The sequence below is a fragment of the Myotis yumanensis genome, unplaced genomic scaffold (genome assembly GCF_028538775.1).
Source record: "Myotis yumanensis isolate MYYU_CA2020_CCGP unplaced genomic scaffold, mMyoYum1.0.hap1 SCAF_7, whole genome shotgun sequence".
In the NCBI taxonomy this organism is placed as follows: Eukaryota; Metazoa; Chordata; class Mammalia; order Chiroptera; family Vespertilionidae; genus Myotis; species Myotis yumanensis.
This window is the reverse complement of record NW_027223758.1, coordinates 37264483-37279698: the sequence shown is the minus strand read 5'-3', so window position 1 is coordinate 37279698 and position 15216 is coordinate 37264483. Positions and strand designations below refer to the sequence as shown.

The window sequence follows — 15216 nt, the reverse complement described above, 5'->3', positions numbered from 1 at the left end:
TGGGCCACGCACAGGAAGCCTTTCCTGGGTGGTAGCCTTTCCCAATAAAGGTGCAGGGAGAGTTTACATAGGGGGCACTCCCTCCCAACCCTGCCAGCCCCTGCACCGCCCCCCCCCCCCCCCACAGGGCTTTCTGTTGGAACGTCTCTTCCTGGTCAGCCCCGATGACCCATGCCTCCGAAGCTAACACATGCTACCCTTCAAAGCCCTCCAAAGCCACTAGAGCAAACCGAGCCTAGCCTACCCTGTGACAGCCCCTCGCATGCCCAAAGGGGAGAAGGGCCTTGAGGACTCCCTTCCTGGGCTGTCAGGACCCATGTCAGCTCCCTCCCTCCCCCAGCAGGGCACACAGAGGGCTCCTCTGAGATCACTGGGTCCAAGCCTTCAGGTTGTCAACTGAATCCAGAGAGGGGACATGCTTCATCCAGGGCAGGGGTGGGGGACATCGGGCCCTCAGGCCATATAAGGCTTGCAGAATCATTTGGTCTGATCCCACCAAGGCATTACATGTATGACCAAACAAAGCAGGCTAATTTTTAAGTTGATAATTTTGTATGGCCCGTGAATAATGTTATAAATATCCAATGGCCCTTGGCAGAAAAAAGGTTCCCCACCCCTGATCTAGGGGCACAGAACTGCAGGGCTCCTGGCATAGACTGGATGCCCACCATGATGGCACACTGTCCTCCTCCATGACCAGTCTCCCTATAGCATGCTCTGGAGGGCCTCCTCTTAAATGGACGTGTGACCCATCATCCCCAAGCCTGCCTCACCCTGGGCTGCCTCCCTGCCTTTACCAAGGCCATCCTCTCAGCCAGCAGTGCCCTTCCCCGCCATTCTCCATCTACCCAAATCCCTCTAATCCTCCAAAATCCACTCCAGATCCCGTGCTGTCCTCCAGGAAGCACTTCCACAGGTCCAAACTAGTGGCCCCTTCCCAGCACTGGGATCGAACCAGCCTCCATCACTGGGAGGGGCCAGGCAAGATGACTACAGTTTACGGACAGGGCCCCCTGGGTTTGACTCTGTGTCCCCAGGCCTGGCATACAGCCGGGCACTGAGAGCCCTGGTGGCCTAAAGAAGAAATTGAAGACTAGGAAATGGAGGGTTGACCAGCTGGTGACCTACTGAATGAAAGAACAAATGAACAAGTAAGCAGGTGATGATGTGAGCAAATGAACTTTGCCGGAATAAATGCCCGACTAGTTGGTCACTGACACCTCCTCCCCAAAACACAGGGTCCTGCCCACATGTGGCCCCCCCATACTCTTCTAAAGCATCTGGGGTCCCACAGACACACTGGGATTTTAGAAGCCATGAGCTTATAACTTCCACAGAAGTCAGCCAAATGCCTCTGGATTTGCAGACCCAGGTGAAGGCCAGGAACCCATGGGAATGGTCACATTGGCAACTGGGGTTGGCCAAGGCTTCTGCCCTACCTCCAAGCCCTCAACTCAGTCTGGCCCAGACCATGTTCGTCCATTTATTTAGCCAAGACAAATGGACTGAGGGCAAAGGAAGAGCCAAGACTGGTTCTCAGCACCAGGGGAATGACCTGAAGAGGTGGCCCTGCCTCTCCCCACACTAACCACACCAAGAAGCATCCAATAACGAGTGGTGACTGGGTAGTGAAGGCAGAGGCCCCAGGGGCTGTGAAGGTGGTGACAGGGACACAACCTGGCCTGGGTGTCAAGGAAGGTTTTCTGCTGGAAATGATGGCTAAGGTGAGGCTTGGAGATGAGTAGTAGTTAAGTAGGTAAATGCAGGTCAGGGTGGGATGTTCAGGCAGAGGAACCAGCACGTGCAAAGACTGAGGCTGGAGGGAACATGGCCTGTTCCAGGAAATGCAAGCAGGCCACGGGAACAGGAGCCAAAGAGGGAGGAGAGGGGGGTACAAGATGTGGCTATACAGGTGGCTAGTTGGGGGAGGAGGCTGAGCTTCATCCTAGGAGCTGTAGGCATTTATTGAGTATCTTCTGTGTGCTTAAAAAAAAAAAATCTGCACTCAAGATTTTATTAATTCAGCCCTAGCCGGTTTTGCTCAGTGGATAGAGCGGCGGCCTGCGGACTGAAGGGTCCCAGGTTCGATTCCAGTCAAGGGCACATGCCCGAGTTGCAGGCTTGGTCCCCACTAGGGGGCGTGCAGGAGGCAGCCAATCAACGATTCCCTCTCATCACTGATGTTTCTATCTCTCTCTCCCTCTCCCTTCCTCTCTGAAATCAATAAAAAATATATCTTAAAAAGATTCTATTAATTCACATTTCAGAATGTTTAAGTGGAAGTGTTTAAATGTACTTAGCCAGATAATGCTATTTTTAATGTTTTTTTTGAGTGAATGAATGAATCTATCAATCACAAATGAATGAAAGGATAGAAACCACCTGCTTCCTGTCACATAAAGTACCCAACACAATTCCTCAGAGCCTTCCCATCATATAGAGATGCTGACATTTATAAAGCAAATGGCCCATAAACCACACAAGAACCTAACAAGATACCAGTGGGTGCCCCTGGTGCGTCCAATATGTCACTGAGTTTTTTGAAAAGTCTAAAGTACAGTTTATCCTTAGTTCCCGAGTGCTGCATGGCCTCTTCAAAAACACCAACTCCACTGTCAGGCACAGCCAGGGCACAGCCCTCAAACTTGCAGCTCCTTCTCAATGCTGCCCTGGGTCCCACATAATTCAGCCACCAGGCCCATTCTACCCCACACTTTCTCCCTAATCTGGGCCCTAATGCCTGTCCCCAATGCCCAGCACAGACTGCCTCTCACACAAAACAGGGCTCCTTGAGAGTGGGGACCACATCCAGCCATCACATGTCCCCAGCACAGGCCTAGCCTGGGCTCTGATGGATGAATGAGGGGAGGGTGCTATGGACATCACACACAGGCACACGGGCAGAAGTTGAGCTGCTGTCTCTCGCTCCAGGAGGACCCAGGAGCCCTGACGCACCCCTGCCACAGTGCAGGCACACGTGCACACGCACCTGCCCCGTGTGCACAGCAGTGTCCCCAGGAGCTGCTGGGAACACACTCGGCATCTGCTGCTAACTGGACAACAGCCAGCTCCGGGGCCTGGTTGTGGCTCCCAACACTCCAGCCCATCGGCCACTCAGCTCTGCAGCCGCACCCAGCTCTGCTGCTCACAGCCATCTGGCTCAGGCCCCTCGGGCCACCCTGGGACCAGACAGCCCACAGTCCCCTCTGTGGGACAGAAAGTGGGCTCCTCCAACAGCCACTTTCCGAGATGGTCTCATACAACCTCCAGCTGGGCAGAAGCATAGCTCCTCCCACAGGTGAAGGCTCAGAGGCAGAGAGAGCCTGGACCCAGGGAACTGGGCGGGGAGGGGAGGTGCCGCGGCAGAGGCAGGCCGGCACAGCCTCCCTTGGGCTGGGGACTGCAGCCCCTTCCCCCTCTGTCATTTCCACTAGCAGGCAGGGGGGGTGCAGGAACCCTCCCCCATGAGGGCTGCCTTCCCAGCTTGAGGCTTCCCATCCTCCGGCCCCCTCGTTCACCCTCTCGCCCCAACAACTGGCCTTCGCCAACCCATCACCCCTTCCGGCATTTCATTTCCCCCATAGCATCAACAGTCTCTGGCAGCCCCGCTGCAGCACAGGCAGTGGAGGAAGGATGGGAGAAGGGAGAGGAATGTACGGATGGAGGAGGATCGGAGGAGGTAGGTTGGTCCAAAGAGGCCAGGGGACATCACATGTCCAGATAGCACATGTCCCCTCTCAGAAGGCACATCTGGACCCAGCTGTCCTCTCTGGCCACCTGGTCCACCTGCCATCCGCTCTGAACGCGAACCCCTTTTACCACGGGGGGCGGGGGAGCCGCACGTGGGGGCCTCCCATAGCCATGTGAGCAACCCTCCCTCCCAGTCCAGGTGCTTAGGTCAGTTCGGCCCCTCCTGAGGACCGAACAGGGAGGGGGCACTATGCCGCGCTGGAGGGGTGGAGGTTGCCCTCGCCCCCTCCCCTGATACCAGGTCCCGGGAAAAAGCTTGGGAAGGGGGTACGCCTGCTGGGCAGGCTCCGGGACTGCCGAGGTGGGATGGAGGCGGCGGGGCTGCATGGAGGAATGGCCCCGCGCTGGCAGGGCTCCCTCTCCTCAGCTCCAAGGTTGGTGAGCCATGCAGAGGGGTCTGCCTCGTCCCTTGGCCGCCCTGCAGATCGAGGGTCGGGCTTCCCAGCTTTGGCAGTCCCTTGACATGGAGGAGTTGGGGGGAATAAGAGCTGGAATGGGAGGGGGGGCGGGGTCTGGCCCTGATAGGGGGTTCCGGGCCCCAGCGCCACCGCCCCCTCATTTGAGGGTCCAGGGAGACCTAGATTGGGGAGATCCTTCCCAGAGAAGGGGGCTTCCCAGCCGCAGAGCTGCCCCCTCGGATTAGGGGCTCAGCAGACAAAACTGCTGGGGGCCGGTGGGGGGGGCTTTTCTGCGCCAGTGTCACCCCTCGGCTTAGGGAGGTCTATCCTGGAAAAGAACCAGATGTTGGGGTCTTGCGGAGGGACGGGGCGTACCAGCCTCAGAAAGGGTTTCAGGGCCACCGCGCGCCACCCCCGCGCCCTCACCTGCGCCCGGCGCCTCGGCTGCCTTAGGCCCGCTGGCCGCTGCGCTGCGCCGCCGCCTCTCGGTCCACTCGCAGGTCCGCCCGCCTAGGCCCCGGTCCCGGCCCGTGGGCGCCCCATGCCTCTCCTCTGGCCGGCGCGGCGCCCCAGATGCGGCTGCGGGAGGAGGAGCCGCACGCCCTGGCTCCCCGAGAGCAGCGGGGAGGGGAGGGGGGAGGCGGGGAGAAGCGCGCGGGGGAGGGGGCTGCGTGGCTGCGCCCAAAACCAGGCGTGGATTCGGCCACTGGCTTGGGGCTGGTGATGGGAGGGGGGCGGGCGCTGTTTCTAGCGCTCAACTCCACTCATGCCCCGCTACCCTGGGGGAGGGGAAGGGTCGCCGTAGCCAGCGCAGCTTAGTCGCTAACGGGAAGGGCAGTTAGAGATCCTCAGTCCACTGCCCAGAGAGTGTAGGCTACTGGCACAAGGTCACACAGCAGGGCTGCGGGAGTGCAGAAGCCTGGAGCCCTAGGCTACAGAGCTGGTGAGGAGGAACCTTTGTTGAGGATGGCTGGCCCACGGAGGAGGGAAACTGAGGCCCGTACTGGCAGAAACTGGCCCGGGTCACATGCGCAAGCCAGGAGGGCCCTGGGATTTGAACTTGGGGCTCCTGCCTCTGGGAACTTGTGCCCCCCTCCTGGTGACCCGTTTCCTGCAGAACCTTCTCCCAGGTGCCTTCTTGTCTATGGCACCAAAGGAGTTAAAAACCCCTGGAGTCAGATGGAACTGGGCTGAGTACCCACTCTGCCTCTCCTGGGGCTCTGAGATCATGGACTAGAGACTGACTCTTCTGAGCCCCAGATTCTTCCATCTGTAAAATGTGGACAACACTAGTATGACATCCCAAACTTGGGGTTGAGGAACCAGAGAGAATGGATGCAAGCTCCTTGCTGGTACCTGGCATACAGTAGGTGTCAAATGAATGTGCTCCCACACTCCCTGGCTCCCACACACAGCCATCTCCCAAGAATGCCAGTTGAATGCAAATTGAGTCACAACAGTGTTGAAGGATGGCATTGAAGTGTCCTCAGAGCCCCTTTTCAACCAGCCTCATCTACCACTTGCCCACCCTGCCCACATTCCTCATCTCAGAAACGTCTGTTCCAGTGCTTCTCTGCCTTTCCCTGTGTCTGCAATGCCCTCCCATCTCTACCAGACAAACTCCTATTCATCTATCAAGGCCCAGGGCAATTGGTTGCATATTCTAGCTGCTCACACTCCCTAACGGTCCATCACTGTTTCCCTTCATCATTTCCAATGCCTGGTCTAGGTTTGTCTCTGTCTTTGTGGGCCCTGACACCTATGGTGAGAGGATGTCACTCAGAGGAGATGATACCATAGGACCAACATTGCCCAAGAGTTCCCTGGAGAAGGTGGGGCTTCAGCAGGGCCTGGAAGGAAAGGTGGGTTTGGAGTTCTGGGGGGAAGATAGGGGAGGGAGAGTATATGGCAGGCAAAGAGGTGGCTGTCCTCTGGGCAAGGCATCAGTAAGTAGAAGAATGAACTGCCTGAAGCAGGTTAGAAGACCTTGTCATCTGAGCTGGGAGCCACCTAGAGCCAAGGGCTGGAGAACGATCTGCTAATATAAGGTCAGGTCAAAATGAGCAGGCTTTGCCTCAAGAATACCTCACACAAGGCCCCCAGGAGACGCGTACAAGGATGTTGATGGCAACATCATTTGTAATAGTGAAACACCGAACACAGTCTGACTGTCCATCATCTGGAGACTGGATACATAGGGAAGCATTCAGACAACGGAAAGCTCTCCACACCATAATCCTCAAAACAGCTGAATTCAAGCCACACGCATGCACATAGGATAAATCTCAAAAACACACTGTTCATTCAGTTTGTGAAAATTCTAAGTTGTCATCCGAGTACTCTTTGTATGCATTTTATACTTCAATAGAGTTTTTAAAAATAAAAAAATATATTTTTCGATTAAAAAACCAAGTTGCAGAAGAAAACACAGTTTGATGCCAGCTATATATAAAGTTTGAAAACATCTATACTAATAAAAGGGTAATATGCTAATCAGACTGGGAGACCTTCTGGACGTCCTTCCAGACAAAGTCATGGTGGCAGGGCAGAGGCAGTTAGGAGTGATCAGGCTGGCAGGGGGGTGGGGGGTGCAGTTGGGGGCGAGCAGGCCAGCAGGGGGTAGTTGGGGGCAATCAGGCTGGCAGGGGGGCAGTTGGGGGTGATCAGGCCGGCAGGGCAGTTGGGGGCAAGCAGGCTGGCAGCGGGGGTGATTGGGGGCTATCAGATCGGCAGTGGGAGGCAGTTGGGGGCAATCAGGCTGGCAGGGGGGCAGTTAGGGGTGATCAGGCTGGAAGGCAGAGTGGTTAGGGGCGATCAGGCAGGCAGGCAGGTGAGTGGTTAGGAGCCAGCAGTCCTGGATTGTGAGAGGGATGTTTGACTGCCGGTTTATGCCTGATACCACAGGAATCAGGCCTAAACCAGCAGTCGGACATCCCCCAAGGGGTCCCCGACTGGAGAGGATGCAGGCCGGGCTGAGGGACACCCCCTCATGCACAAATTTTGTGCACTGGGCCACTAGTCTCTCTCTCTCTCTCTCTCTCTCTCTCTCTCTCTATATATATATATATATATATATGGCTAATGTGCTAAGTGTCCATCCGGGTAATGACATCAAGTAGCAATGCCCGGCTTCCTCTCCCTAGTGACTAGCCTCCTTGGAGTTTCCTCAGCCCAGGAACACAACTTCTTTATAACCAGGTGGAAACATTTTACACTGTAACCAAATGTCTGTGAAGCATTTTCTCATGCCTCATCTCATTTGATTCTCACAGAAGTCCTGGAGTAGGTAGATGGGAGACTCGGTGGAATTCTATTTTCTTTTCATTAGCCGGAAAACGGAAATTGAGAAAGCTTAGAAACTTGACCCAACTGAAAAGAAGTAAGAAATAGTGGACCTTGAAAATGACTTCAGGTTTTTAAACTGCGCAGAATATAGTTAAACACTGCTGCAGTTAAATATTGTACCCTTTGTTCTCCCTACGTAATCTACAATAATAATCTGCTTCATGTTGATATTTACTGCTGTGTTGCTGACAATTACCTGAAAGAGAAGTTGGGGTGCTTCACTGGGCTGGAAAAAGTTTAGCTAAATCAGATAGCAGGTCTAATTAAGCAAGTTTATTCTATATCTATAAAAGGCTAAGTTGACTCGCGCATGCGTGATACATATAAAGCTCTCACTGGCACCAGTCACACGCGTGTGTTTCGATCTGTCATTGTTGATCGTGAATTTGGTTGACACTTCTATTATAGAGAAAGGGCAAATAGCAATATTACAATATTTCTTCTAATTAATTTCCTTTCAATGTGCACGAATTTGTGCACCGGGCCACTAGTGTAATATAATACTATATATTATTTAAGGACACATACATATGTAATACAAGTGTAAAAACACACATGGGAGTGATAAATAGCAAATTCAAGAGAGAAGTGACCGTGAGGGAGAAAGGGAAGGGAATGTAAAAGGGGCTTCAAATATAGTTAAATTGGTTTATTTCTTAAGCTGAGTGGTGGGTACATGGATATTTGTTCTTTTGATCTCTAGACTTTTTTGTGAACATGATTACATATACTTTTTTTTTTTTACAATGTCAGTTGGTGCCTGGAAAGGCAATGGGTAGTCATTGTTGGTTCTTGAGTGGGATTGTGACTTGGCCAGTGGACTAGAAGAAAGCCAGGGGAGGCTGGTGTGACTGTCCAGATGAGAGGTTTGACGGCCTGAGCAGGGACAGGGTTATGTGAAGGAGAGAAAAGATGGGAGCGATTTGGAGGAATAAACAACTGGCATACTTAGGCAAGGATCACAAACTTAAATGCCTACAGGGCCTGGGCAGGTCATTTAAGCAGGGCATGAGCATGGAGTCACGGGGACTGTGACACACAATCTGGCAGGGGCAGCCTCTACTCAGGGCCAGCTGATTGTTGCCATGTAGGAAATGAGGCCCAGCAGGAATACATCTTTTCTCTTTTTCAAGAGAAATCAGCAATTCAGATTTTTTAAAAATGCAAAATCTCCCATATTTTAAATTATGGCAACTAAATTGAAAAATAAAAAAATTCCACAACTTTGTAGGGGCCAAGCCTACAGATTTGCAATCTCTTCATCAAGGAAGAGGCTCTAGGAGATAAAATGATGGGACAGGGATACCAAATTTTCCTGTAAGGCTTAAGAGGCTCACAACCTAAGCAGCAGTCAGGGAGGGCTTCCTGGAAGAACTGTCACCAGGCAGTAAAGAGGAAGGGTATTTCAGGCTAAGAGAACAGTAAGTGCAAAGGCAGGGGTTGAATTGAGTGAGCTTAAGAAAGAGAAAAACACTAGCAGGGTCTTTCGCAGAAGGAAAACACATGGCCCATAAACACAGAAGGGGTGCCTGACCTCATTACCTCATTAGTCATCAAGGAAATGCAAAACAAGACAATGATGTGATGCCACTTCACACCCATTCCACTGGCAACCCCCTCCCGCCCCCCCACCCCGAAACTCTGGCAATACCAAGTGTCAGGAAGATGCAGGACCCTGCAGCTCTTCTATAGGACTGAGGGGAAGTGCACCAGTGTGCCCTGTGACCCAGCAAACCCACTGCGGGAGAAACCTCTACATACACATGCTGGGCCAACGCGCAGAGAAAGGCCCCTGGGATCTTACTAAAAGGCAGACTCTGATTTGGTGGGCCTAGGGCAGGGCCCAAGGTTCTGCATTTCTAACAAGTTTCCAGATGAAGCCAAAGCTATTGGTCTCCGGACCACACTTTGCAGAGCATTAGGAGAAATGCACAAGCATATCCATAGCAGCATTGTTTCCATTCAGTTACCCTACACCAGTGGTCGGCAAACTGCGGCTCGTGAGCCACATGTGGCTCTTTGGCCCCTTGAGTGTGGCCACGAGGTTTCAATCGTACTGTACGTGCGCGCCCGCACGTGGTATTTTGTGGAAGAGCCACACTCAAGGGGCCGCAGTTTGCCGACCACTGCCCTACACCTTTTGATTGGAGCATTTAATCCATTTACATTTAGGGTTATTATTGAGAGGAACTTATTTATAGCCATTTTAATTCTGTATGGCTAGGTTTCTCTCTCTGTTTCTTCTTCTCAGCAATCCCTTTAGCATTTCTTGTAATGCTGGCTTGTTGGTGAAGAGCTCCTTTAGCCTTTTTTTTTTTTTTTTTTTGGTCTGGGAAGCTCTTTATTTGACCGTCTATTTTGAATGACAGCCTTGGTGGATATAGTAATCTTGGTCTCAGATCCTTGCTTCCTATTACCTTGAGTACTTCATGCCATTTCCTTTTGGCCTGTGTAGAGTTTCTGATGAGAAATCAGGTGTCAGCCTTATGGGAACTCCTTTGTAGGTAATAGTTCTCCTTTCTCTTGTTGCCTTTAAGATTCTCTCTTTGTCTTTAATTTTTGGCATTTTAATTTTGATGTGTCTGAGTGTGGGTCTGTTTGGGTTCTTCTTGTTAGGGGTTCTCTGTGCCTCCTGAACTTGTGTGACTTTTTCCTTTACCAGGTTAGGGAAGTTTTTCTGCCATTATTTCTTCAAACACCTTCTCTATTCCTTTCTCCCTTTCTGCCTCTTCTGGCACACCTGCTATTCGAATATTGTTATGTTTAACGTTGTCCCACAGCTCCCTTAAGCTGTCCTCCTGTTTTTTAATTGCTCTTTTTTTTTTTTGGTTCTCTGATTGAGTGATATTTTCAACTCTGTCTTCTAATTCACTGATTTAATCCTCAGCTTCCCCCAATCTGCTGTGTATTTCTTCCAATGTGTTCTTTATTTGTGTTATGTCATTCTTTATCTTAGACTGTTCTTTTTTCATAGTTATTATATCTTTTTTCATACTGTGGAGTATTTTTACCATCATTACTCTGAACTCTATTTCAGATAAATTTCTTATCTCTGCTTCATTTACCTCTTCTTCTGGAGAATTCTCTAGTTCTTTCATTTGAGGGTTTCTTTGCCTCCTCATTTTGGTTGTCTGCTTGGGTTTGTGACTATGTTTTAGGTAGATCCTCTACACCTCTCCATCTCTAATGCTGAACAGTGTTAAAGGCTGTTTCTGACTAATTGGATCAGGCAAAGACTCAAAGCCTCCAGAGACCACCTCTGTTTACACTGTAGGTCACGACCCCTTTGGGGGTCGAACGACCCTTTCACAGGGGTTGCCTAAGACCATCGGAAAACACATATATAATTACATATTGTTTTTGTGATTAATCACTATGCTTTAATTATGTTCAATTTGTAACAATGAAAATACATCCTGCATATCAGATATTTACATTATAATTCATAGCAGTAGCAAAATTAGTTATGAAGTAGCAACGAAAATAATTTTATGGTTGGGGGTCACCACAACATGAGGAACTGTATTAAAGGGTCCTGGCATTAGGAAGGTTGAGAACCACTGGTTTACAGACTAATAGGATTCTGACTTGAATTGCCCCCAGGAAATCATCCTCAGGTGTGGCAAGAGCATTTTTTTTTTCAACAGGGCGGGGCAGTTTCTTCTGCCTGGAGGCTAACTGTTACTTTTAATCTCTTAAGTGGCCTCAGGGCAAGGTGTTTTCCAATAGGTTGTGTCGACTCTCTTCTCCCCAAGCAAGGCAAATGTCTATGTGGGAAAGATGTCCTCCACTGCATGAGGGAATGACTCAGCCCAGGAAACTTGGGGTGTCTGCCTTCTGAGCTCTATCCCCCGAGTCCCCAGTCCTGGGTTCTGCTCTCACAGCTGCAATCCACTTCACCCTCCCTCTGCCAGAGCACACGGTGGGTAGCTCCACAGGGAATTTTTGTGCATTGGCCCTTCAGGAAGGTGCCGGAACTTTCAGCTGCCACTCCCTGGCAGACAGCACCCCTCAGATCTGGTCTCTCTGCTGGGGAGCCCAGCTTGGGGATTGGATCCCAGAGTTCTCAGTGGCACTCCCCCTTCCCTCCACAGCTGAGATATCGCTCCGGGACTTCATTTCCTGTCTGTGGGTGCCCGGCCAGCCCTTTCGTGCCTCCACCCCTCCTACCAGTCTCTATGCGGGCTCCACCTTCAGTCCTTGGGTATCAGGGTTCTCTCCTGTGAATTTCCGTTGATTATTCAGGGAGCCTTTCCGTATTTCAGTTGTAATTCCAGCTTGTTCCTGGGAGCATGTCCATGCAGCATCCACCTACTCTGCCGCCATTTTTAATCTCTCCATAGCAGCATTGTTTGTAGTAGCAGAAAACCTGAACACAATCCAGTTATCTATTGACAGAAGAATGATAAAATAAATTGTGGGATAGTCACACAGCCTTCAAAATGAATGAATCACAACTACATACAATGACACAAGTGATTCTCACCAACATAGCATTGAATTAAAAAAAAAAAAAGGGACAAGACTGTATACAGTATACCTTTTAAAATAAAATGAATAAATAAAAATAAATAAGAAATTGCTTAGGCATTCATACATGTAATGAAACTAAAAACAACGAAACTAGAGAAGGAGAAATTCAAAATGGAGAATATTAGTGATTTAGCAGAGAGCTGGGGGATGGGCTGGGCTGGAGCACAGAGGTGATGCCAGATTTTGGTTCTGTCCTAGTTCCTGGGGTGGGCAGTGGTTTACAGGTGTACATATCATGCTGTATTTTACACTATATTGTGTCATATCATATACACAGGGCCATTCATAGACCAATGCTGAGATCATGTCATGAACCAAGGATACTTTAAATTCAATTGTGTGCACCTGAGGTCCATATTTTAAGAGAGAGACAGAGAGGCTCAAAGAGAGATGTTGAGAGAGTTGAGTACAAGCAGGTCCACTTGGGAAAGGGTGTTTAAACACAAGCACAGCATGAAGCAGTCAGGGCTCTGAGGGGAGCAGAAGTGGTGGGACTATGGGACAGTTGCCGACCCAGCCCAGGGGCCCAGAAGGAAGAGGCTGTGGTGCCTTGGATGTCAGATTCTCTACCAACTCCTGCCATCAGCCCGCCAGTTCAGACCATGCCGAGGCCGGAGCCGTGGTTTCAGGAGGGACTCTGGAAGAGGACAGAATGACTCAAACCAAGTGGAGAGAGTCCCCTAGGCAGCAGGTAACAACCAGCCCTGCATAATGACAGACCCTGATAATGACCAGATCCAGGGAGTGACCACATCCAGCTAATGATGAGACTTGGCTTGTGAACAGACCAGACAATGTCCAGATCCATCAGGAGTGGGCCAGGGGATGCCTGGCCCCAGGTCAACCAGGCATCTGGTCAGCCTGGGCCAGCCCCTTGGGGAAATAGAGAGAGAGGAGTCTCCCTGAGCCCCTTCAGCCAGGGGGGCTGGTCTCCCCCTCTTGACCCCACCCCCTTATTGAACTTTCTCTCTCTTAAACAGCCATTAGGTCTGACCCCTCCTCCTCCTCTGCCCCTGCCCTGGCTCAGCCACCATTGCAGGGCTCCTGCTCCAGTCTCCCCCTCCCCCTCCCACTCAATCCTCCACACCAGCTCCAGAGAGATCTTTCTAAACATAGATCTGTGTCCCTCCCCTGAGCAGAACCCTGCATTGGTTCCCTACCACCTGGGGAGAACGTTTGGACTGCCTGCCCTGATATATGAAGCCCTTCATCATTTGGCCTTTGCACCCTCTCCTAATCCAGTCTGGTCAAATCCCGTTACTTGGGTACAGGCTCTGCAGTCTCTCCCGAAGACAAGTGGTTTCACATCTCAGCCTGAGGGGCCCCTTCCCCATTGAATACTCGCATCTCAAAATTTAACTCAAAAGTCACCTATTCTGGAGAAATCTTCCCTACTCTCTATGCCCCACTTCCCATTCCAGTTAGTCACCCCAAAATACTTCATCTCCCCCACACCCCACCCCCGTGGTATTAACAAGCACTTGTTTTCTTCAGCTTTACTGAATGAGGTGTCATAGACAAATAAAAATTGGGTATCTTTAAGGTGCACAATTTGATGCTTTGGTATGTGTATATATTGTGGAATAATCACCGCAGTCCAGTTTATTACCTCACATAGTTCCCATTTTTAATGTGGTGAGAACACGTAGGATCTACCCACTTAGTAAATTCCATGTACACAGGATAGCATAGTAAATTCCATGTACACAGGATAGCATTGCAAACTAGACACTCGGAGCGTGTGTAGGAAGACGCAGTCAGACACCGCCTCTAACACCTCGCTGCCAGTACTCAGTGCCCACCCTGGGTCCCAGCCACAGCCGCTGGAAGGTCGGGCAGCTCCAAGACATTGGCCTCCTGCAAGCATTCACCAAGTCTCTCCACTTGGGGTGTTTTCTGCATTTTCTCTGCCCCAGCACAGGACAACCTGGAATGCCGGGGAGTTACCACCCTCAGGCACAATCCTCAGCCAGCCTCCCTTGCTTGGGGAGATAGTTCTGAGGCGTCTCCTCCCTGTGTCTCAGAAGGGTCCCAGCAGGATGGAGTTACAGTGGCCGCTCACTAACGCACCTTTTATTTACTTTCTCTCCCCACCCCATCATGCCCTCTGCGCTCTCCCCATCCTGCTTCCTAGGATTACCTCCCAGATAAATACCTGCACTCAAGTTCCTGGCTCAGGGACTACTTTTGGGGGGAACCCAACCAAAGACACACCTGTGTGCTTGCATCTCTCCTATGAGACTGAACATAGCTCTGTGAAGCCAGGGGCCACATTGAATTGATCTCGAATCGTGGCCTCCAACAGTCTGGGACCTTGACTATGCTGCTTGCATCTGTGTGACCTTAGCCAGGTCACTTCCTTACACCCACAGGCTCAGCTAAAATAAGTAGGAGATTCCCAAACTATTAATGAAATATACCCTAGCAGGGGGGTGGGGGGGGGCGTGGGGTGGGGGGGTGGCGCATAGGACTTGCCCCCTTCCTTCTTTCTTATACTTTCCACTTTTTCTGAGCATTCATATATTCTTCTGCTTTGTTTTGCTTTGCTTTCACAGTGTGACACGAGTATGGGATATGGAATGAGCAGGCCTGGGTTCAGATCTTAGCTCTGTCACATACTGGCTGTCACTGGGTAAGTCATCCAACCTCATTGGGCCTCAGTTTCCACATCTGAAAGATGGACACAAGCATGAACACCTACTTTTGCATGGTGGTAGTGGTGTCTACTGTGGAAGCTCTTTATAAACCACAAAGTGAATTGCAAGCCTGACTTATTGTCTTCCCTGGGATGAAGGGATATCAGGCCTGGCATGGAGGAGGTGCCTGGGAAATGTTTAGAGAAGAGATGAGTAAAGCTAGTAGTGGAAACCCCAGAGGGTTCCTTATCTCCTTCCTTTACTCGTGTTCACTGACACTCACGTGGGCCAAGCCCTGTGCTGGGCACCGGGGACACAAAGTAGCAAAAGGAACACCTCTGGCCTCAGGAGGCTGGCTATCTTCAGGGGAGACCCAAGAAAACCCACCAATCCCAGAGGGGCCCTGACCTAGGGTCGGAAACATGGGAAGGCCTCCAGGAAGAGTGATGTCTGAGTTGTGCAGGATTTAGCCTGATGACCAAAGGGAGGATAGAAAGGATATTCCATCATGAGGGGGCAGTATACACAAAGGCCAGATGGGGTCCATGAAGCCA

At 51.0% G+C, this 15216-nt stretch overlaps 1 protein-coding gene and 1 long non-coding RNA gene across 4 annotated transcripts in view; one reads left to right on the top strand and one right to left on the bottom strand.

Moving 5' to 3' along the window:
• Nucleotides 1-4709, bottom strand: part of DLGAP4 (DLG associated protein 4) — a 181047-nt gene extending 176338 nt beyond the window's left edge. Inside the window, exon 1 of one of the 3 annotated variants that reach the window (XM_070420257.1) lies at nucleotides 4575-4709. The gene's annotated coding sequence lies outside the window, so the exon portion shown is untranslated. The remainder of the gene's footprint in view (nucleotides 1-4574) is intronic. The other 2 variants (XM_070420256.1, XM_070420255.1) reach the window with 2 other exon arrangements.
• LOC139013867 (uncharacterized) lies at nucleotides 3541-14785 on the top strand. The gene is made up of 3 exons (XR_011472139.1): nucleotides 3541-3679; nucleotides 12613-12717; nucleotides 14582-14785. It is a non-coding gene; the product is annotated as an uncharacterized lncRNA (long non-coding RNA).
• The last annotated feature ends 431 nt before the right edge of the window (nucleotides 14786-15216 follow it).